The sequence below is a fragment of the Hyla sarda genome, chromosome 3 (genome assembly GCF_029499605.1).
Source record: "Hyla sarda isolate aHylSar1 chromosome 3, aHylSar1.hap1, whole genome shotgun sequence".
In the NCBI taxonomy this organism is placed as follows: Eukaryota; Metazoa; Chordata; class Amphibia; order Anura; family Hylidae; genus Hyla; species Hyla sarda.
In genome coordinates, this window is record NC_079191.1 from 68,246,791 (window position 1) to 68,269,835 (window position 23,045).

General features: G+C 41.7%; 1 pseudogene; it reads left to right on the plus strand.

Annotated features, from left to right (window-relative positions):
- Window positions 1-23,045, plus strand: part of LOC130361381 (b(0,+)-type amino acid transporter 1-like) — a 54,926-nt pseudogene that overhangs the window by 12,086 nt on the left and 19,795 nt on the right.

Genomic DNA, 23,045 nt, shown 5'->3' on the forward strand with positions numbered 1-23,045 from the left:
GGTGCAAAAATAAAGTGCTTTATTCCATACTAATACAGAGCAGCGTTTCAGCTGCCATGCAGCCTTTCTCAAGCATCATAGTAGTGACAAACAGGAAGTATATAAAGGTGTACAAGTGATTAAAACATTATGAGTATGCAATCAAATCATTAAGACATACATAAATATAAGTGTACAACAACATAAGATACAAGGTAATAAAACCATTGTAATTTAAGAGGAGCAGTGAATGGTGTGTTAAAAATAAAAAAGCAGGTCGAAGGCTGCAAAATATTATAAAAAATCGCATAAAGTGCATAAACAGTCATAATTGATAAACATGTGCAAAGTTTAAAATAACAATCAGGTAGGCGGAGTATGTCGGCTGCACTCACCCCTATATCCATACAAGGTAAACGCCATAATGGCTGCTTCGTATCCCAAGGCATATGGCGTGTGGGTAGATGGAAACACCCGGTCACATGACCCGTTCCATCACCCCACGTCACATCCGGTGGTAGGGTAAACAATTTTGGTTGTCATGCAGGGAGTCGGGCTGGTCGATGGTTCCGAAAGCGAGGTAGGTCATGTGATGATCACATGACTCACTCTCGCTTCGTCCGCATCATCCCGTCCTAAGTTCCCTTCTCTGCACAGTAGCGCCGGTCAGGAGAATCCCCCTGTGTGGATAGGTGCAATGAACGTTGTGTGGCCGTCACTCCTGGCAACACCTAGTAGTTGATGATGAGAGTATAGTATAGAAAAAAAATATAGAGATAGAAAAATAGTAGGAAAAGTAGATGGAGTAGGTAGAGTCAAACAAAAAATAATAAAAAATAAAAATAAATAAAAATAAATATAAAAATAAAATTAAAATTAAATAAAAATAAAAATAAATATAAATAAAAAATAAAATATAAAAATAAATGATGGAAAGATAAAAAATAATAAATAAAAAATAATAAGAATAAAATAAAATGAAAATAAGAATGAAAAGTAAAGATAACTGAAAAATAATAAGAAAAATAAAAATAAGAAAAATAAAAAAAATAATAATAAAATAATAAAAATAAATGAAATAACATGATACTATGTTGCACAATGCCTGTCTTGTTATTACACTGTGGCACATCCTTCCCTCTCACCTCTAGGTTATTTATCCTCTTACCCCCACATTGCGTGCTTGCACATATGCTGACAGGGAGACCTCTTGTACCCGCGGGCATTCTAGGTGTCCGCTGGGGATTCAGAGTGAGATTAACCATAATCAAGGTGGGCATTTTCGCCGGGGGGTGCCTGCGTCAGTGTGTAGAGCCATAGTTATAGTTCATTCTCACTTGCACGGCTATTATATCCAAAAAATAAGAAAATAATAAAAAAGTAAAAAAATAAAAAAGTAATAGAATAAAATTAAATAAAAAATAAATAAAAAATAATAAAAAAATCAAAAAATAATGATAAAGATGAAAAAATAGAAAAAAAGAGCGTTGTGTTGGGGTGTAAGTCACAAACAACGTTATTTATTGCACCATATGACAACCGAACAGTTTCAAATATAGAGTTTTTAAAAAAAAAATATATAGTTTTTAAAGGAATATTGTGTTGAAAGTAGTGATCGCAGCCGTCATCATCACGCCAACCTAAGATATATAAAAGAGAACAAGTGTAAATACATATTCACAAATAGATACATATTGATCTTAATATCTCGTCACCACTGACTAAACTGGAAATGAGTTTGTGTATCTACTGGTTGCTAGGGGTTACGCCAAATAAATCTGTGGGGTGACCGTGAAGTCTACATTAAGTCCGTTGGGTCTAAGAGACCCAAGCTGGTATATCCATCTTAGTTCTGTCTTCTTAAGTTTGCTCACACGATCTCCACCCCTTTTAAGGGGGGGAGTGTGGTCTAAAAGGACAAAGCGGAGATCCCACTCGGAATGACACATTTCGGTGAAGTGCTTGGATACCGGTAGATCCAAACGCTTTTTCCTAATAGTATACCGGTGATGATTAATACGTGTTTTGAAATCCCATGTGGTCTCGCCAACATAGACGAGACCACATGGGCATATCAAGGCGTATATTACAAAAGTAGATGTACATGTCAAATAATGTTTCAAATTGTACACTTTTCCTGTTTTAGGATGGGTGAACTGGCCCCCTTTCAACATCAGGGGACAGTTGACACACTGACAACATGGAAAAGATCCCTTATTTTTGACAGACAGATACCTTTGTGAAGGTGTCTGTCTGGACACATCCGATTTGATCAGTCTGTCTCTGAGGTTGCGAGACCTCCGGTATCACATCAGGGGCGGACTCGCAAACTCAGGGACCAATGGAAAACTTTCTTTCAATAATTTCCAATGTTTGTTAACAACTCTGGCCAATTGGCTCGAGTGGTCACCAAACGTGGATACAAAAGCCAATCTAGTCTGTGACTTTTTTGATGTTGTTTCATAAATAAGTTTTTTGCGATCCATTCTCATAACTCTCTGCTTGCTATCCTCCAAAAGGCGTGGAGGGTATCCACGTCTCCTGAAGTTCGCTACCATCTTGTCCAAGGCTGGTTCAATTTCTTCCTCCCGCTCAATGATCCGTCTTGCCCTAATCATTTGACTGGTGGGCAATGATCGGACCATTGAGCGGGGATGGTTACTATTGAAGTGTAAAGTGGAATTGGAATCTGTTGGTTTAACATAAAGGCTGGTGACTAAACGCTGTGTGTGAACAGAAACCAAGGTGTCCAAAAAATTAACAGACTCTTGTGATGCGGTCAAGGTAAATTGAATGTGAGGATCAATAGAATTCAAAAAATAATGAAAGGAATCCAGTTCCTCCCTACTGCCCTTCCAGACCAAGAAGACGTCGTCTATGTATCGCCACCATCCCAACAGCTTGTCGGAATGGTGGGACACATAGACGAACGTCTCCTCCAGCACCGCCATGTACACGTTAGCATACGTGGGTGCCACGTTCGTGCCCATGGCGGTGCCGGTGGTCTGGAGGTAAAAAGCGTCATTGAATAAAAAATAATTATTTTGCAAAATAGTGTATAATAACTCAACTATGAACTCAATCTGTGCATGTGAGAAATCAGAATTTATCATGGATCTGACAGCCTGCACACCCCCATCGTGTGGGATGGAGGTGTACAGGCTGACAACATCCAATGTGGCAACAAAGGCCCCCTCTGGTATGTCAAGATCGGCAATCTTTTTAAGAAAATCTGATGTGTCCCTCAGATACGACCTAGTTCTCATTGCATAAGGTCTTAAGACTTGATCAGTAAAGATAGACAAGCCACTGGTAATGGAACCCCGCCCGGAGACAAAACGTCTCCCGGGGGGGTCCACCAGGGACTTGTGTATCTTTGGTAAAAGGTATAGAACCGGCACCACAGGGTGCGTCCAGACAGACACCTTCACAAAGGTATCTGTCTGTCAAAAATAAGGGATCTTTTCCATGTTGTCAGTGTGTCAACTGTCCCCTGATGTTGAAAGGGGGCCAGTTCACCCATCCTAAAACAGGAAAAGTGTACAATTTGAAACATTATTTGACATGTACATCTACTTTTGTAATATACGCCTTGATATGCCCATGTGGTCTCGTCTATGTTGGCGAGACCACATGGGATTTCAAAACACGTATTAATCATCACCGGTATACTATTAGGAAAAAGCGTTTGGATCTACCGGTATCCAAGCACTTCACCGAAATGTGTCATTCCGAGTGGGATCTCCGCTTTGTCCTTTTAGACCACACTTCCCCCCTTAAAAGGGGTGGAGATCGTGTGAGCAAACTTAAGAAGACAGAACTAAGATGGATATACCAGCTTGGGTCTCTTAGACCCAACGGACTTAATGTAGACTTCACGGTCACCCCACAGATTTATTTGGCGTAACCCCTAGCAACCAGTAGATACACAAACTCATTTCCAGTTTAGTCAGTGGTGACGAGATATTAAGATCAATATGTATCTATTTGTGAATATGTATTTACACTTGTTCTCTTTTATATATCTTAGGTTGGCGTGATGATGACGGCTGCGATCACTACTTTCAACACAATATTCCTTTAAAAACTATATATTTTTTTTAAAAAAACTCTATATTTGAAACTGTTCGGTTGTCATATGGTGCAATAAATAACGTTGTTTGTGACTTACACCCCAACACAACGCTCTTTTTTTCTATTTTTTCATCTTTATCATTATTTTTTGATTTTTTTATTATTTTTTATTTATTTTTTATTTAATTTTATTCTATTACTTTTTTATTTTTTTACTTTTTTATTATTTTCTTATTTTTTGGATATAATAGCCGTGCAAGTGAGAATGAACTATAACTATGGCTCTACACACTGACGCAGGCACCCCCCGGCGAAAATGCCCACCTTGATTATGGTTAATTTCACTCTGAATCCCCAGCGGACACCTAGAATGCCCGCGGGTACAAGAGGTCTCCCTGTCAGCATATGTGCAAGCACGCAATGCGGGGGTAAGAGGATAAATAACCTAGAGGTGAGAGGGAAGGATGTGCCACAGTGTAATAACAAGACAGGCATTGTGCAACATAGTATCATGTTATTTCATTTATTTTTATTATTTTATTATTATTTTTTTTATTTTTCTTATTTTTATTTTTCTTATTATTTTTCAGTTATCTTTACTTTTCATTCTTATTTTCATTTTATTTTATTCTTATTATTTTTTATTTATTATTTTTTATCTTTCCATCATTTATTTTTATATTTTATTTTTTATTTATATTTATTTTTATTTTTATTTAATTTTAATTTTATTTTTATATTTATTTTTATTTATTTTTATTTTTTATTATTTTTTGTTTGACTCTACCTACTCTATCTACTTTTCCTACTATTTTTCTATTTCTATATTTTTTTTCTATACTATACTCTCATCATCAACTACTAGGTGTTGCCAGGAGTGACGGCCACACAACGTTCATTGCACCTATCCACACAGGGGGATTCTCCTGACCGGCGCTACTGTGCAGAGAAGGGAACTTAGGACGGGATGATGCGGACGAAGCGAGAGTGAGTCATGTGATCATCACATGACCTACCTTGCTTTCGGAACCATCGACCAGCCCGACTCCCTGCATGACAACCAAAATTGTTTACCCTACCACCGGATGTGACGTGGGGTGATGGAACGGGTCATGTGACCGGGTGTTTCCATCTACCCACACGCCATATGCCTTGGGATACGAAGCAGCCATTATGGCGTTTACCTTGTATGGATATAGGGGTGAGTGCAGCCGACATACTCCGCCTACCTGATTGTTATTTTAAACTTTGCACATGTTTATCAATTATGACTGTTTATGCACTTTATGCGATTTTTTATAATATTTTGCAGCCTTCGACCTGCTTTTTTATTTTTAACACACCATTCACTGCTCCTCTTAAATTACAATGGTTTTATTACCTTGTATCTTATGTTGTTGTACACTTATATTTATGTATGTCTTAATGATTTGATTGCATACTCATAATGTTTTAATCACTTGTACACCTTTATATACTTCCTGTTTGTCACTACTATGATGCTTGAGAAAGGCTGCATGGCAGCTGAAACGTTGCTCTGTATTAGTATGGAATAAAGCACTTTATTTTTGCACCTACTCCTGGAGTGCTGCGGATTACTATCTTGGATGTGTGACCGCCTTGACCGGGCTATTTCGCCGCTGGCACCGCTTTACTTATCTGCCTTTTGGATGTGCTGCTCTGTTGGTATTTTGGAAATATCTATCTATCTATCTATCTATCTATCTATCTATCTCATATCTATCTATCTATCTATCTACCTAATATCTATCTATCTCATATCTATCTATCTATCTCATATCTATCTATCTCATATCAATCTATCTATCATTCCATCAACCCCCCCCCCCCCCCTCCCCCATGCCCTTACTTACTTAGAGACTAGGACAGGTTGCTGGCCCTCTAAAATCAGCAAAGGGTCTGCCAGAGGTAGCCACTATCTACTACGTACCTGGGAGCAATACCTGCCTTAGGGAACTACCTACTGGAGGCATGACCTACCTAGGGGGCACTATCTACTGGGGACAATACCTATCTGGGGGCACTAACTACTGAAGGAACTACGTACTAGGGGCATTACCTACCTGGGGGCACTATCTACTGGGGGCATTGCATACTGGGGGCATTACCTACCTGGGGGGCACTATCTACCGGGGGTATTACCTACTGCCTACCGGTTGGGGGCATTAACTACGACCTAATTGGGGACATTACGTACCACCTACTGGGGGCATCACCTACAACCTACCCGCTGAGGGCATTATCTACTACCTACCTGATAGGGGCATTATTTACTACCTACCTAATGGGGGCATTACCGACCTAATGGGGGCTTTTACCTTGTGGGGGAAATTCCATACCTACCTACTGAGGGCACTACCTAATAGGGAAAGGTAAATTACCTACCCACCACCCAATCCCCTTACCCCTTTCCCCTCAACACATATACTTACTCCCTTATACTATGCAGGGCAACAGTGAGGAATTATTTGGGGCACTGAGGGTAGGAAACAGGTGGGGAATGTGCTGAAAAAGTGTGGTACCTAATATGTTTGTTGTTAGAAAGATTCTGTGAATACAAGTCATGGTTGAAAGAAGACTTCACGGCGGTCTGAGCAAGACAGAGAAGAAAAGGAAAAAGAACGACTCCAAGAAGACTCCTCCTGTGAGTCAGTAGATGTAACTGCACTGTAGTCACTTAAACGGACACTCCACTGCCTCAGCGTTCAGAACATTTAGTTCTGAACGCTGGGTGCGGGCTGCAGGGGTCGTGACGTCATGGCCATGCCCCTTGTGACATCACACCCCGCCCCCTCAATGCAAGTCTATGGGAGGGGGCGTACCGAATGCTGGAGCAGTGGAGTACCCCTTTAAATGCTCTGCACCGCTTATGTGTATGGGGGGATATTGGTTTATGTTCAGTGGTTTTTATTCAGTCACTATGTGGTGGTCATGGTGTTGAGGTATTATTCTCACTTGTATTATTGGTAATATTAGTCATTATACAACATTTGGTCAGTAACAGTATGATGGTAATATGCATGGTGATAATATTCCCCCTTGTATACTGGTATTTTTGGTAATATTGGTCTCAGTATACAGGATTTGATCAGTAACAGTATGATGGTAATATGTACGGTGATAATATTCCTCCTTGTAGTTCTGTATACTGACCAATAATACCAGAATAAAAGGAGGAATATTATCACCATACATAATACCATCATACTGTTACTGACCTAATCCAGTATACTGAGACCATTATTACCAGTAATACCAGTATACAAGGAGGAATAATATCACCATACATATTACTATCATACTGTTGGTTACCTAATCCTGTATACTGACCAATATTACCAATAATACCAGATTAGGTCAGTAACAGTATGATAGTAACATGGTGTTAATATTCCTCCTTGTATACTGGTATTATTGATAATTTTGGCCTCCGTATACAGGATTTGGTTAGCAACAGTATGATTGTAATATGTATGGTGATAATATCCCTCCTTGTATACTGGTATTATTGGTCAGTATACAGGATTGGTCAGTAGCAGTATGATGGTAATATGTATGGTGATAATATCCCTCCTTGTATACTGGTATTATTGGTCAGTATACAGGATTTGGTCAGTAGCAGTATGATGGTAATATGTATGGTGATAATATCCCTCCTTGTATACTGGTATTATTGGTCAGTATATAGGATTTGGTCAGTAGCAGTATGATGGTAATATGTATGGTGATAATATCCCTCCTTGTATACTGGTATTATTGGTCAGTATACAGGATTTGGTCAGTAGCAGTATGATGGTAATATGTATGGTGATAATATTCCTCCTTGTATACTGGTATTATTGGTAATATTGGTCTCAGTATACAGGATTTGACCAGCCAGTAACAGTATGGTGGTATTACCTATGGTGATAATATTCCTCCTTCTTTCTCTATAAACTAAAGGGCTTATGGTTTTTCTTGTCCTGTGTTTTCAAATATTTTTTTCATAGATAATGGGGATAGCAAGCAGGGGAGGGGCTGGCCATGAGTTGTGTGAGGGGCCCCAATATTTCCAATAGCAGCTCTGGTCGTGTATATAATCACTTATATGGTATACAGATCCTGTGTATAGCTGGTATCTACCACTATATGGGTACTGTATGGGGGAATACTAGTCTGTGTATAGTGGTTTTATTCAGTGCAGTATTGTAGTATTATCCAGTCATTGTGGGATGGTATATATTTCCTCCTTGTATACTGGTATTATTGGTCATGGAAAATTATCTTACCTACGTTAATGTGTTTTTATATATGTAATTTTATTTTGTGTGTAGGGGTGGGGCATGAGGAGGGATAGGGGTGTGGTCAAGGTATGGGCAGGGGTGGAGTCTCGCCCCGCAGGGGGCCCTTGCTTTATTTGGTCCGGGGGCCCTGAGAGTTGTCAGTCCGCCCCTGTCCTCAGGTTCACACTCTCCTCACCTAAGGTCTAAGAGCAGTGGATTTTAAAGGCCTCAAGAAGTCCAGTTAAGCTCAGACCGGACTGTGGGAACAGCCTCCCCACTCACACTACAGCCGTTCCAGAAAAAGAGCTTTTTTAAGCTGCATGGCAGCTATGCTAACTATGCACAGGTCAGTAACCTACTGTTACTGACTGAAAATGCTCCTTTTCCCCACCAAACCCCAGGACTTCAGTGGCTCATATATTGCAGTTTCTTTGCAGCAACTTAGCTGCATGGAAATGCCGAAGTGTACTGCCGGAAAAGCCTCCTTGACAACCCTGGAAGTTTACTAGTTGATACAGCAACCTACTTGGCATGTATCTACCTTCCACCACTTTACCTGCTGGCCGCCTTCAAAATATATATATATATATATATATATATATATATATATACGAAAAAAGATACATGCACTCACCACATAAACCACATTCACAGGTCCAGAGGTCTGGGATTGCAGGGGGCCATGGATGCTAGCAAGCACTCAGAGGCAATGCCGGCCGTTTCACACGTCACTACGTGCTTCTTCCGGCTGGAGGGCGGAAGAAGCACATAGTGACGTGTGAAATGGCCAACGTGGCCTCTGGGCACTTCTTAGCCTCCACGGCCCCCTGCGATCTCGGACCTCTGGACTGTGAACGCGGTTGATGCAGTGATTGCATGTTTATATGTGTGTATGTATCATATTTATATATATATATATATATATATATATATATATATATATATATATGTGTGTGTGTATGTAGGTCCCAGAACCCAGAGGTGATGTTTGACATTCAAAAAAATCCATGGCATGGAAATGTGTCCTGTCCTTGATTGATATAAAAAAAAAAAATTCATCCTATTCAAAGTAAAGGTCTGCAGCAGCTGGTACATTGCTGCAGGTGCTGAAGAACCTCTATAGGGTGCACGGTGCCAGTCTACAATATCACTGTCTAAATTATCTTTTTTAGTTAGTACTATTAGGGGCATTCTGGTGAAATTTTCTTTATAATGGACTCTGGGTGCTCTAAAAATAAAGAACAAAACATACTTGTCCATCCGTTTTGAGGGGGCTGGGTCCTCACTGTTCCCTGTTTCCTCTGTCGTGTTGACGCAGTGGGGTATGCCCGCCGAGTTTAGGGTGAGTCACCACTGCTACCAGCAACTGCCTGAGGGTGCAGGGTCGACACTAGTGTTGCTCGCGAATATTCGCAATTCGAATATTATTCGCGAATATCGCATATTCGCGAATTCGCGAATTTCGCGAATATAGCGCTATATATTCATAATTACGAATATTTTTTTTATTTTTTTTATTTTTTTTTTTCTTCACAGTACACATCACAGTGATCATCCCTCTCTGCTTCCAGCTTGTGTGGTGTAAAGAAGGCTGTAATACTACTGTGTGAGACTGGCGTGCGAAAATTCGCATATACGAAAATTCGCATATGCGAAAATTAGCATGTGCTAATTTTCGCATATGCGAATTTACGCGCGTGTTAATTTTGTATATGCCAATATTCACTTATGTTAATTTTCGCATACGCGAAAATAAAACGAGACTATAACGAATATGCGAATATATGACGAATATTCGTCCATATATTCGCGAATATTCGCGAATTCGAATATGGCCTATGCCGCTCAACACTAGTCGACACGTCAGAGGATGTAGGGAGCAGAAATGAAAAGTAGGGATCTGTCTGTACATGGCAACTGCAGGGTATCAGGGCAGGTGAACATGCTTAATTTTTATTTATTTTTACTGCAAAAAAAAATATGTGTTACTGGAACAACCCACTAAAGTGAACCTCGGCTGATTTCTGCTGGCCTATCTTAGATCAAAATATGGTAGAAGAAGGTTGGCCCAGCGTTGTCATACATATAGATTTATCTGATTTGGAGCAGGATTTCTCAATGAAAAGTACAATTTGTGGACAAGGTTAGCAGGACTCTCACTTTGCAGAACATGTGCTTTCATGACTCTGGTCAGGATCTGACTCACTAACTAGAATAAAGGTTCCCCCTCTAATCCTGGGCTAAGGATGGAGCTAGGACAACTCCTGGACATGGGACCAGATACTGCTTTTTATATATTTTCTGCAAAAGCAATTCATGCTAAGTTTAGCAAAACTTTAACCCACTGCATGAAAGTCAGTGTATGCATGTTTAACCAGAGAAATACAAGATTATGCATATACAATGTAAAACCACAGTTATATAGACCTTCAGTACTTTTGGCACATCATTTATTTAAACCCTTTGACACTTAAAGGGGTTCTCCACCATAAGGTGATTAAAGTACATACCTGGCAGACAGTAATGGACATGCTTAGGAAGGGTTTGCACTTGTCTTGGGGCTAAATGGCTATGTTGTGAGATTACCATAACACTGTGGCTAGCTTTGTGTGAACTGGTATTTCCTGTTTGAGTTTTCTTTTTTGCCTACAAATCCCATAATTCCATTTTCCTCCCTCCCACACATCAGCCACCTCACCCATTGAAGCAGACAGGCTCCCTATACACTATATTATGAGCTACACTAACTTTACAGCCCCTGTAGCATAGTCAAATACAAAAAAATCCTTTAAGCCTCCTGAGTTAAAGGGGAATTTCAGGAGCTTCTGCATTCTTGTGCACTAGGGATTACTGTGGTCTCAAGCCTTTCCCAGCTTGCTGTGCAACTTGAGACAACGCGTAGCAAGCCAGCTGATAACAGGGAGTTTGGCAGCTTGTTGTCTTCCCTGACAAAGTAGCCCCCTGATGACATGTGCGGCCCATCTTTACATCCTGCCGCTCCAGTCTGAAGATAGCTGGGGTGCTGTTTACTCAGGCACATTGAGACATATGGGCCCAAGATTGGCCGCACACATCATCAGAAGGCTGCCTTGTCAAGAAATATGAAAAGCGGCCAAGCCCCCTGTGATCAGCTGACTTGCGACGCATTGTTTCAAGCCTCACAGCAAGCCTGGAAAGTGCACAAAAATGTAGATGCTCCGAGGGCATGAAAACACAAAAATAAGGTATGATCAACCCCAGACAGGTGATACAAGTTAATTGAAACCATACTTAATTTGGCATCAGGGGCACATAGCTTAAAAGTTCATAAGTCCCGGAATACCCCTTTAAAAGAGATATGCAGTGAAATGTATTTTCTTTTTCTGTGCCCGGGCTGCAAAAAAAAACAAAAAAAAAAACAACAAACTTTAACTCACCTTCCTACGTTCCCCTGTTGCGGAGATATCGGTCCCGTTCCTTCGCAGATGCAGGTCTTCTGGCTTCTTTAGGCTTGGTCTGCTCTGGCCAGCTCCTTACATGACAGTCCTTATTGCCAAAGGTGGGACAACGCTGGCGGATCTGTGACATTCCGGAAGACCTGCAGCTGTGGAGGAATGGGACCTGATATCTCCGCAATGGGGAAACATAGGAATTAAAGTTTTTTGGGGTTTTTTGCAGCCCAGGCACAGGAAAAGAGAAAAAAATGGCACTGCATATCTCCTTTTTGTTGTTACAGCTGTGCTGGGCCACCACATTTATTATTCTGTATCTGACAATTAACCATTTCTTGTAGATTGAAGGTGCTGGGGACGTGGACATGGATTATCACTGTGGGTGTTGCACTTTCTACTTTTGGCTCTGCGAATGGAACTCTCTTCAGTGGAGGAAGAGTGTGCTTTAAGGCAGCCAGAGAAGGACATCTGGTAATAAACAATCCATACTTACCCCTTTCTGTGCTTGTTTTATCAAAAACATAAATTGCTTACTAGGAATGAACATAATTTAGTTAGCTATTTTTGTGACATCTGTCCCCATATTGCTTGCTTTCTAAAGGTTTTATGTTTATAACCTTCCATGAACACCAGAAAAACCAACCACTGCTGCAGACTTCTGAGGTGGCAGCAGTGGTTATAAATGAAGTGTGCTCCATGTTGGGAGCAGTAGTACCTACAGTTAAGGACAGCTAACAGCAAGTGTCACTCCTGACACCTGCTGCAATCATCCTTCATCCCTGAGATGCGGAGCGGCTTTCTCCTGCGCTCGCATCTCTGCTCTGTACTCCGGCCAGCCGGCCACTCACTCCTTCATATTTCCCGTTGAGAGCTGTGATTGGCTGCCACCATCCGGCCAATTACCACTCTGAGTGGAAAATATGAATGAGAATAGAAATTCACATTACTGGCCGACCTGGAATATAGTGGAGAGATGCGAGCGCTGTATAGAGCCACTCCGCATCTCTGCTATATTATGGACGATCGCATCGGGTGTCGGGAGTGTGTTCCATTCTGGGAGTATTAGTATTACCTAAAAAATATTTTAAAAAGTGAAAAAAACACACACACTACATTTTTATTAATGTTGGCTACATTGTTAGTGCCCTGCCCGCTCAAATTGAACCCTGTTTAAAAATTTATTACAATTTTGCTATAAAAAAAATATGAATTTCGTTAAATAGTTTTTTTTCCATCACTACTGCATCCTTTATTTTTTTTTTGGTACCCAACAAATTTTTACAAAACGTCAAGGGGGCCAAAAATGCAATTTACACTCAAAGGCAAAAATGCAAGAAAAAATGCAAGAAAAAAAACGCCAAACACAGGAAAATGCTGTAGAAACTAAGTAGAAACTAAGTAGAAACTTAGCCTAAGACATTAGTTTGCCTTAAAATTAAAACTAAAACATATAAAGTCAAACACACAGAAAAACAAGCTCTTTAGAAGCAGGATAGACATGATCTGAAAGCGGGATAGAAAATGATCTGGGTGCAGGTCTGTGTGAAATTTATCATGGTCACTGCGACAATATGATAAATTTGGAGCAGCACCACCAAAAAAATTCATCTAGACAAACCACAAAAATGATCTTGCCAAGAACATTATTGATAAATAACCCCCATTGTACTTACATACAGCTATACAAAGGCAGAGATATTTCCATGTCTATATAGATTATTTACAACAATGTTTCCTAACCAAGGTGCCTCAAGTTGTTGCAAAACTACAATTCCCAGCATGCCTGGACAGCCAAAACCTAATGTTAAAATGGTAGCGATATCCACATATCATCCAACCAAAATGGCAAAGGAGTTGCAGTGTCAGGCACCGCCTCAATCCTGGGTGAGCAGCTGGTACTCTGTGCCAAGTGCATCAGAATAACCCACATGGTGTAAAACAAAGCTCAACTTATTTGACTTATTGGGGCTATGTTTATATGCATATATCGCACTACATCACTGGACTTCTCAAAGTCGTCCCACCTCTCATCCAACTCACTTTTCGACTACCTGCAATCTGGCTTCCCTCCTCACCATTCTACTGAAACTGCCCTAACTAAGGTTTTCTACTGAAACTGCCCTAACTAAGGTGGCCAATGATCTGTTGACCGCAAAAGCCGAATACCAATACTCTGTTCTCCTTCTCCTTGACACAGTAGACCACTCTCTCTTGTTACAGTCCCTCTCATCCCTAGGCATCACAAACTTAGCCCTCTCCTGGATTTCCTCTTAGCTTACAAACCGCACATTCAGTGTCTCCCACTCTCATGCTTCCTCCTCACCTCGCCCTATTCTCTGTTGGAGTACCCCAAGGCTCTGTCTTGGGGCCCCAAGACACCTCTCTACTATCTAGAATCCCAAACTGTCTGTCTGCTCTTTCTTCTTTTTTCTCCTCCCACTTTCTCAAACACAACATGGAGAAAATGGAATTCATTATTCCCCCCCCCCTCCAGCTCCAACCCCCCACCCGATCTATCAATCAAAGTCAATGCTTCTATCCTCTCTTCAGCACCCCAAGTCCGCTGCTTTGGAGTCACCTTTTCGGCGCTGTCTTTTAAACCACACATTAAAATCCTTAGCACTGCCTGTCACCTCCAGCTCAAAAACATCTCCCGAATTCGCACATTTCTTAACTTTGACTCAACTAAACAACTGGTACATGCCCTCATCATCTCCCGCTTGGACCACTGCAATATCCTCCTGCTCTGCTCTCCAACTCTGCTGCTCGAATAATGCACCTCTCACCTCACTTCTCTCTGCTTCTCCCCTGTGCCAATCCCTTCAATGGCTACCCTTTGTCCAATGTATTCAATTTAAGCTGTTCACCATGCCATATAAGGCCATCCACAACCTGTCCCCTCCATACACTTCTGTATGGATGGGACAGGTTGTGGATGGCCATATATGATGTCCCTATACCTCCCTGCATTTAATCTCTGTTCATCTCAAGACGTCCGCCTTACGTCCTCCGCCCCCCCCCCATGTCCACACTCGCACTTCACATGACCGTCTCCAACCCAAGCTTCCCCTATACACTGGAACTCCCTACCAAAGCACATCCGGCTCTCACCCACCATCAAGACCTTCAAAAGCAACCTGAAAGCCCATCTATTCAAGCAAGCCTAAGACCTTCAGTAATCCTGCTGCCACTGCACCAATAATGGCAATAAATGACTTGCTGTCCCCCTCACCTACTGTTTGCTTTCCCTCTCTTTTTAGATTGTAAGCCCTTGTGGGCAGGGCCCACTATCCATCTATGTCAGTCGGAAAATTGCTCTGCCTAATGCTCAACGGCACCATATTAGTCTTAGCGATGCGGAATCTGTAGGCGCTATATAAAATAAATAAATTAATGTACTGTTACCTATATCATATGTAAAGTGCCCTGGATAAATAAATCAAAATAATAATAATTACCGAAAAGGTATTCTAATGTATACTACAGCATACGCAAAATAGGCCATCTGACTTTAAGGGTGTGAACATAGTGTACTATGTTTGTTCTGCTTTCCAGATTTTTTTTATTTTTTTAGGACTAAAAATTATTGTATACTGTGTGTTAAATCCCACAACAAAAAAGGATATTTCCATAAAACAGTACAAGTCCTGTATGAGAGTTCATGGTACACATTTGCAATAGTTAATCTGCCCCACAGTGACTAGTAGACTATGTTTCAATAAATAGTCAATAGGCCTGCCATGGGTACACCACAGTATATGTTGGGATAACTTTTTGCTGGTATCCTGATTAGAGATGTCGCGAATTGTTCGCCGGCGAACGGTTCCCTGCGAACATAGCTTGTTCACGTTTGCCGTGCCGTGCAAACATATGCGATGTTTGATTCGCCCCCTATTCGTCATCATTGCAAGAAACTTTGACCCTGTGTGTCACAGTCAGCAGACACATTACAGCCAATCAGCAGCAGACCCTCCCTTCCAGACCCTCCCACCTCTCTCACTGACTCCATTTTAGCTTCATCCTGTAGCTGCATGGTTAGAGAGAGGAGGGATAGTGAACCTGCTCCTGATTTAATAGGGAAAGCGCTAGTTAGGTGGTTTATTCAGAGTCCACTACACTCCTGAAGCACTAATCGGATCTCTACTGTAAGGACAGAACCCAAAAAAGCCCTTTTTAGGGCTTTTTTTGTTTTCCCCTGTGTACTCTAATTGCATTTGCCTGCCTGGCAGCATGTGGCAGTCTCGCTCACAGGGTATATTGTGCCCACTTGCCCAGTGGCACCACTCATATCTGCTGTCGCAATAGCTTGCAATATAGCAGTAATATAGCAGTCAGTTTCTTTTACCCGTGTGAATTACAACAGCTGGAGGCACCCTGGTTGGGAACCACTGGTTAAAAGGGGTACTCCGGTGGAAAACGTTTTTTCTTTCAAGCAACTACAGTATTCAGTGTCCACTAAAGTCCTGAAGGACTCATCTAATCTCTGATGTAAGGACAGCACCCAAAAAAGCCCTTTTTAGGGCTCAAACATCAGTCTGTATTTTTTTTCCAAAAACCCTTTTTTGACTGTGAAATAATAACAGTCAGTTTCCATCACACAAGTGCGTTTTAGGGCCTGCAAGGGCACAGTGTTACACCAGTGCTACTCATATATGGTGTAACAGTAGTGTACATTTTAAACAAAATCACTTTTTTGACTGTGAAATAATAACAGTCAGTCTCCATCACACAGGTGCGTTTCATGGCCTACAAGGGCACAGTGTTACACCAGTGCTACTCATATATGGTGTAACAGTAGTGTACATAAAAAAAAAAAAAACACTTTGTTGACTTTAAAATAATATCAGTCAGTACCCATCACACAAGTGCATTTCAGGGCCTGCAGGGGCACAGTGTTACACCAGTACTACTCATATATGGTGTAACAGTAGTGTAAATTTGAAAAAAAAAAAAAAAAACTTTTTGGGCTGTGAAATAAAATCAGTCAGTTTACAAAACACTTGGGAGTTTTTGGGCCTGAAGGGCTCAGTGTCACAGCAGTGCCAGTCATAATTGGTGTAACAGTAGTGTACATTTGAAAAAAAAAGAACCTTTTTTGACTGTGAAACAAAATCAGTCAGTTTACAAAGCACTTGGGAGTTTTTTGGCCTTCTAGGGCTCAGTGTGACACCAGTGCAAGTCATATTTGGGGTAACAGTAGTGTACATTTAAAAAAAAAAAAAAAAAAACACTTTGTTGACTTTGAAATAATATCAGTTTCCTTCACACAAGTTTATTTCAGCGCCTGCAAGGGCACAGTGTTACACCAGTGCTACTCACATATGGTGTAACAGTAGTGTACATAAAAAAAAATAAAACATTTTTTTGACTGTGAAATAATATCAGTCACTTTCCATCACACAAGTGCATTTCAGGGCCTGCCAGGGCACAGTGTTACAACAGTGCTTTTCATATATGGTGTAATAGTAGTGTACATTTAAAAAAAAAGAACACTTTTTTGACTGTGAAATAATATTAGTCACTTTCCATCACACAAGCGCGTTTCAGGGCCTGCCAGGGCACAGTGTTACACCAGTGCTACTCATATATGGTGTAATAGTAGTGTACATTAAAAAAAAAAAAAAAAAAACTTTTTTGACTGTGAAATAATATCAGTCACTTTCCATCACACAAGTGCATTTCAGGGCCTACTAGGGCACAGTGTTACACCAGTGCTACTCATATATGGTGTAACAGTAGTGTACATAAAAAAAAAAAAACACTTTGTTGACTTTAAAATAATATCAGTCAGTACCCATCACACAAGTGCATTTCAGGGCCTGCAGGGGCACAGTGTTACACCAGTACTACTCATATATGGTGTAACAGTAGTGTAAATTTGAAAAAATAAAAAAAAAACTTTTTGGGCTGTGAAATAAAATCAGTCAGTTTACAAAACACTTGGGAGTTTATGGGCCTGAAGGGCTCAGTGTCACACCAGTGCCAGTCATAATTGGTGTAACAGTAGTGTACATTTGAAAAAAAAAGAACCTTTTTTGACTGTGAAATAAAATCAGTCAGTTTACAAAGCACTTGGGAGTTTTTTGGCCTTCTAGGGCTCAGTGTGACACCAGTGCAAGTCATATTTGGGGTAACAGTAGTGTACATTAAAAAAAAAAAAAAAATAAAACACTTTGTTGACTTTGAAATAATATCAGTTTCCTTCACACAAGTTTATTTCAGCGCCTGCAAGGGCACAGTGTTACACCAGTGCTACTCACATATGGTGTAACAGTAGTGTACATAAAAATAAAAAAAAATATTTTTTTGACTGTGAAATAATATCAGTCACTTTCCATCACACAAGTGCATTTCAGGGCCTGCCAGGGCACAGTGTTACAACAGTGCTTTTCATATATGGTGTAATAGTAGTGTACATTTAAAAAAAAAAGAACACTTTTTTGACTGTGAAATAATATTAGTCACTTTCCATCACACAAGCGCGTTTCAGGGCCTGCCAGGGCACAGTGTTACACCAGTGCTACTCATATATGGTGTAATAGTAGTGTACATTAAAAAAAAAAAAAAAAAAAAACTTTTTTGACTGTGAAATAATATCAGTCACTTTCCATCACACAAGTGCATTTCAGGGCCTACAAGGGCACAGTGTTACACCAGTGCTACTCATATATGGTGTAACAGTAGTGTACATAAAAAAAAAAAAACACTTTGTTGACTTTAAAATAATATCAGTCAGTACCCATCACACAAGTGCATTTCAGGGCCTGCAGGGGCACAGTGTTACACCAGTACTACTCATATATGGTGTAACAGTAGTGTAAATTTGAAAAAATTAAAAAAAAACTTTTTGGGCTGTGAAATAAAATCAGTCAGTTTACAAAACACTTGGGAGTTTATGGGCCTGAAGGGCTCAGTGTCACACCAGTGCCAGTCATAATTGGTGTAACAGTAGTGTACATTTGAAAAAAAAAGAACCTTTTTTGACTGTGAAATAAAATCAGTCAGTTTACAAAGCACTTGGGAGTTTTTTGGCCTTCTAGGGCTCAGTGTGACACCAGTGCAAGTCATATTTGGGGTAACAGTAGTGTACATTTAAAAAAAAAAAAAAAAAAAAAAAAAAACACTTTGTTGACTTTGAAATAATATCAGTTTCCTTCACACAAGTTTATTTCAGCGCCTGCAAGGGCACAGTGTTACACCAGTGCTACTCACATATGGTGTAACAGTAGTGTACATAAAAAAAAATATATATATTTTTTTGACTGTGAAATAATATCAGTCACTTTCCATCACACAAGTGCATTTCAGGGCCTGCCAGGGCACAGTGTTACACCAGTGCTTTTCATATATGGTGTAATAGTAGTGTACATTTAAAAAAAAAAGAACACTTTTTTGACTGTGAAATAATATTAGTCACTTTCCATCACACAAGCGCGTTTCAGGGCCTGCCAGGGCACAGTGTTACACCAGTGCTACTCATATATGGTGTAATAGTAGTGTACATTTAAAAAAAAACAAAAAAAACTTTTTTGACTGTGAAATAATATCAGTCACTTTCCATCACACAAGTGCATTTCAGGGCCTACAAGGGCACAGTGTTACACCAGTGCTACTCATATATGGTGTAACAGTAGTGTACATAAAAAAAAAAAAAACACTTTGTTGACTTTGAAATAATATCAGTCAGTTTCCATCACACAAGTTCATTTCAGGGCCTGCAGGGCTCAGTGTCACACCAGTGCAAGTCATATTTGGTGTAACAGTAGTGTAAATTTGAAAAAAAAAAAGTAACCTTTTTTTGGCTGTGAAATAAAATCAGTCAGTTTACAAAACACTTGGGAGTTTTTGGGCCTGCAGGGCTCAGTGTGACACAAGTGCAAGTCATATTTGGTGTAACAATAGTGTACATTTAACAAAAAAAAACTAAAACTTTTTTGACTGTGAAATAATATCAGTCAGTTTACTTCAAACTTGTGAGTTTTTTGGCCTTCCAGCGCTCAGTGTCACACTAGTGCAATTCATATCTGGTGTAACAGTAGTGTACATTTTAAAATATATATACCATTTTGACTGTAATAGATTGAATAGCAGTTAGTTGTCTGCAAGCGTGTGTGTCAGGCCTACAGCGTCTACTCTGCCAACTTCTGCCAGTGCACAGTGCCACTCATATCTGTTATCACAGTAGCTTGCACCATCCTCCTCCTCTAGCTTAGCTTCGGGCACCACTCAAGTTACCACTCGCCCGCCTGCCGCCACCACCAACACTAGCATCACAGCCACTTTACTTGATCTGTCAGAGGAGTTATTTACACATCAGTTTCAAGACATGAGTGATGCGCAACAATTATTGCCAGAGGATGTAGATAACAGGGATATGTCTCAGTCAGGCAGCATTACACACATGGACATACGGTGTGATGATGAAGATGTTGTACCCGCTGCTACTTCCTTTCTTGAGTTGTCAGATACAAGTGAAGCGGTTGATGATGACGATGCTTCCGTGGATGTCACGTGAGTGCCCGCTAGAAGAGAAGAAGAACAGGGGAAAGTTCAGATAGGGAGACAGAGAGGAGGAGGAGGAGCCGAGTTGGAAGCAGGGGGAGGTCGTCGCAAGGAGCTAGTGGCACCGTCAGACAGCATGCATCGGCACCCAGGGTCAGCCAGACAGCACGCCAATCAACGCATTCTGTTGCCACCACCAGAATGCCGTCATTGCAGAGCTCAGCAGTGTGGCATTTTTTTTCTGTGTGGTGTCCCACTACCGTATTGCATACCGTACCTAGTGCAGAGGTCCCCAAAGTCAGAGTAACTACGTTCAGGTAGGGTTCCTCAGGTGGGACAGCCCCTAGTCACCTCTCCTTAAGTCTATCTCTAATTATAAGGCATGTATATATTTAATAATTATATCTATATTTTATAGTAATGTATAGTACTTACCTTGTTCAGCGTCGGGAGTCACGTGTTACCCACAAACCTTTGTAATGGTGATTGACATCAGTACGGATCAGTTAGCATTAGTCCAGCCCATGCCCATATAGGAGAGCTGCGTCCAATTATCGCGCTCTTAGGTTGCTGCTCTCGTGGATGCCGGACTACCGGGACGGTTCTACGCAACTTTCAAAGACACGCTAGGCCTAACCACCTACCGGCCTCAGCGGAACCAAAACCGTGAGTTCAAATCTAAATCCCCGCTAATGCTAGTGTGACTACTGGACCGCAACTAAATCCCCTAAATCCAGTGGAACAACGCACTAGACTGAAAGACTCTAAATGCTAAAGTCCCAGCCATTGTCAATATCCAGAGAAATCTGTTGTTATGCTAAGAGACTGTTATGTGATTGGAGCTTGCAGAAAATCTTCAGTAAAAGTTAATACTGTTACAGCAATTCTACGGTTGTGGACAATCTATTATTATCTACCTCTCTATTGTTCCTGGGAAGGGCGGCGGTAGGAAAAAGCTATACTGAGGAGCCCCCACCCTGGCGTCACGAATAGCAAGGGTTAACAAGCACCCTTTAATAACAGCACAGCTACACTCCCCACACCCTACATCCCCCAGGCTATCACATAGCTTTTTGGCATCACGAACAAGATACGGGTGTGTGCCTCCAGCTGTTCCCACCAAGTAAAGTGTACTCCCCCTGTATAAAAGACTGTACTAATGTGTTACGGAGCACCATATAATTGTACGGAAGATTGTGTACGGTGACGCATGCAGAGAGCACACGCGAAAAGAAAGGGGGAGGCTAAAATTTTATTGCTGCAGGAATGTGTAAAGTAAGGAGTGAATGTATGCTACGATCCTCTGGTCCAGTCAGCAGTGCAAGAGTTAACCCGCTGCCGGAAAAGCACGCGAAGAAAGCCCGCGCTGCACCACGACCTGCCCCTGGGCATGGCTATCAAGTGAGCGTATCACAGCCAAAAGGGAACTTAAAATCACAGTTGTTGTTTCCGGGGGGACAGGAAGTCGGGGCTGCACCGATGACGTTCTTCCGGACGGCAGCCATTTTGGCGAAGCCCAGTATAAAGGAAACCCTGCACAACGACCTCTTCAGTCTGCACAAAGGAGAGCCGGAATGTACAGACATGGCGGAGAGCAGCGTTCCACGTGGCAAGCGCACGAAGATGGCACCGGAACAAAGGAAAGCTGTGGCGGTCGCAGCCCAGCTGTTCCAAGATCTTGCCGACCATTTGCAGCGGTTGTCATTCGATGAAGAGGGGGCCTGCCATCTTCCACCACTGCCGGATGACGATGACGACTGGCAAGATACCCCTCAGGGGGACACCGCAGGGACACCTGTAACTCCATCACCAGTGAGATTGTCCCCTCACCACCAGATCCCGACGGAGGAATCCTCGGTAAGCACACCATCTGAGGCTGCCTTCTCTTCCTCCACCAGCCCTGGTGGATGAACCTGACTTTATTCAATACATGCATGAGGTGCTTCAACCCCTGCCTGGGAAACCCCTTCCATCGGTTCCTAAGGCACAGCAAGAAAGGGCCCGTCAGGAGGTTGAAATAGCTGACTTAATGGACAAGCTAAAGACCCGACACCGAGAACTTCATGCCCCCAAGCATGTACATCTGCCTCTTGAGGAGAGGATCCGCTACAAAGAGAACACCAAAGAGATGGAGGCACTCTTCATTTGCAAGTGGGATCATCCCCGAGAAGGGGAGAAGCCCTTGGAAAGTCGCAGAGCAACAGTGGCTAAGTTCGACAAGGTCAGAGGTTATGGTACCCTCATTGATTGCCACACCGGCTATACCATCCTCGTAAACCGGCAAGCTGTACAGAGGTCATATCTTCACAAGAAGTTCCATTCCCTGGAGGTGGGTGAGATAGTGGAGTACACCCCCATCCGGGGCCTGCGAGGAGAGTATGCGGCCGCAGTCATCAGGCCAGCCGCTCCAACCCAATTGCCCTACAGGTACTTTCCTTCTGATGATTTGGAAGTGGACCCCTTCTAGCTGAGGCCGAAATGGCCTGCTCCTGATGCCCCCACCAACGTACGCAAGGTGAAGGAGTCTCTACAGCAGCAGCCACTTCCTTCCGCCTTCAACAAAGTACCCTGACCTACTACTATCCAGGAGGTTTGGCCTCGACCGCGGGTACCTACCAAAGTACTTGGGCATAATCCCGAAAAGGAGATTTGGTCTGCCCCCCAGGTACCAACGGATGTGCTGCAGCCCACTCCCGACGAGGAGGTGGGGCCGAATCAACCAGCACAAACTGTTAACCTCAATTCTTCAGTGCCACACACTTCCCTTACTAATGTG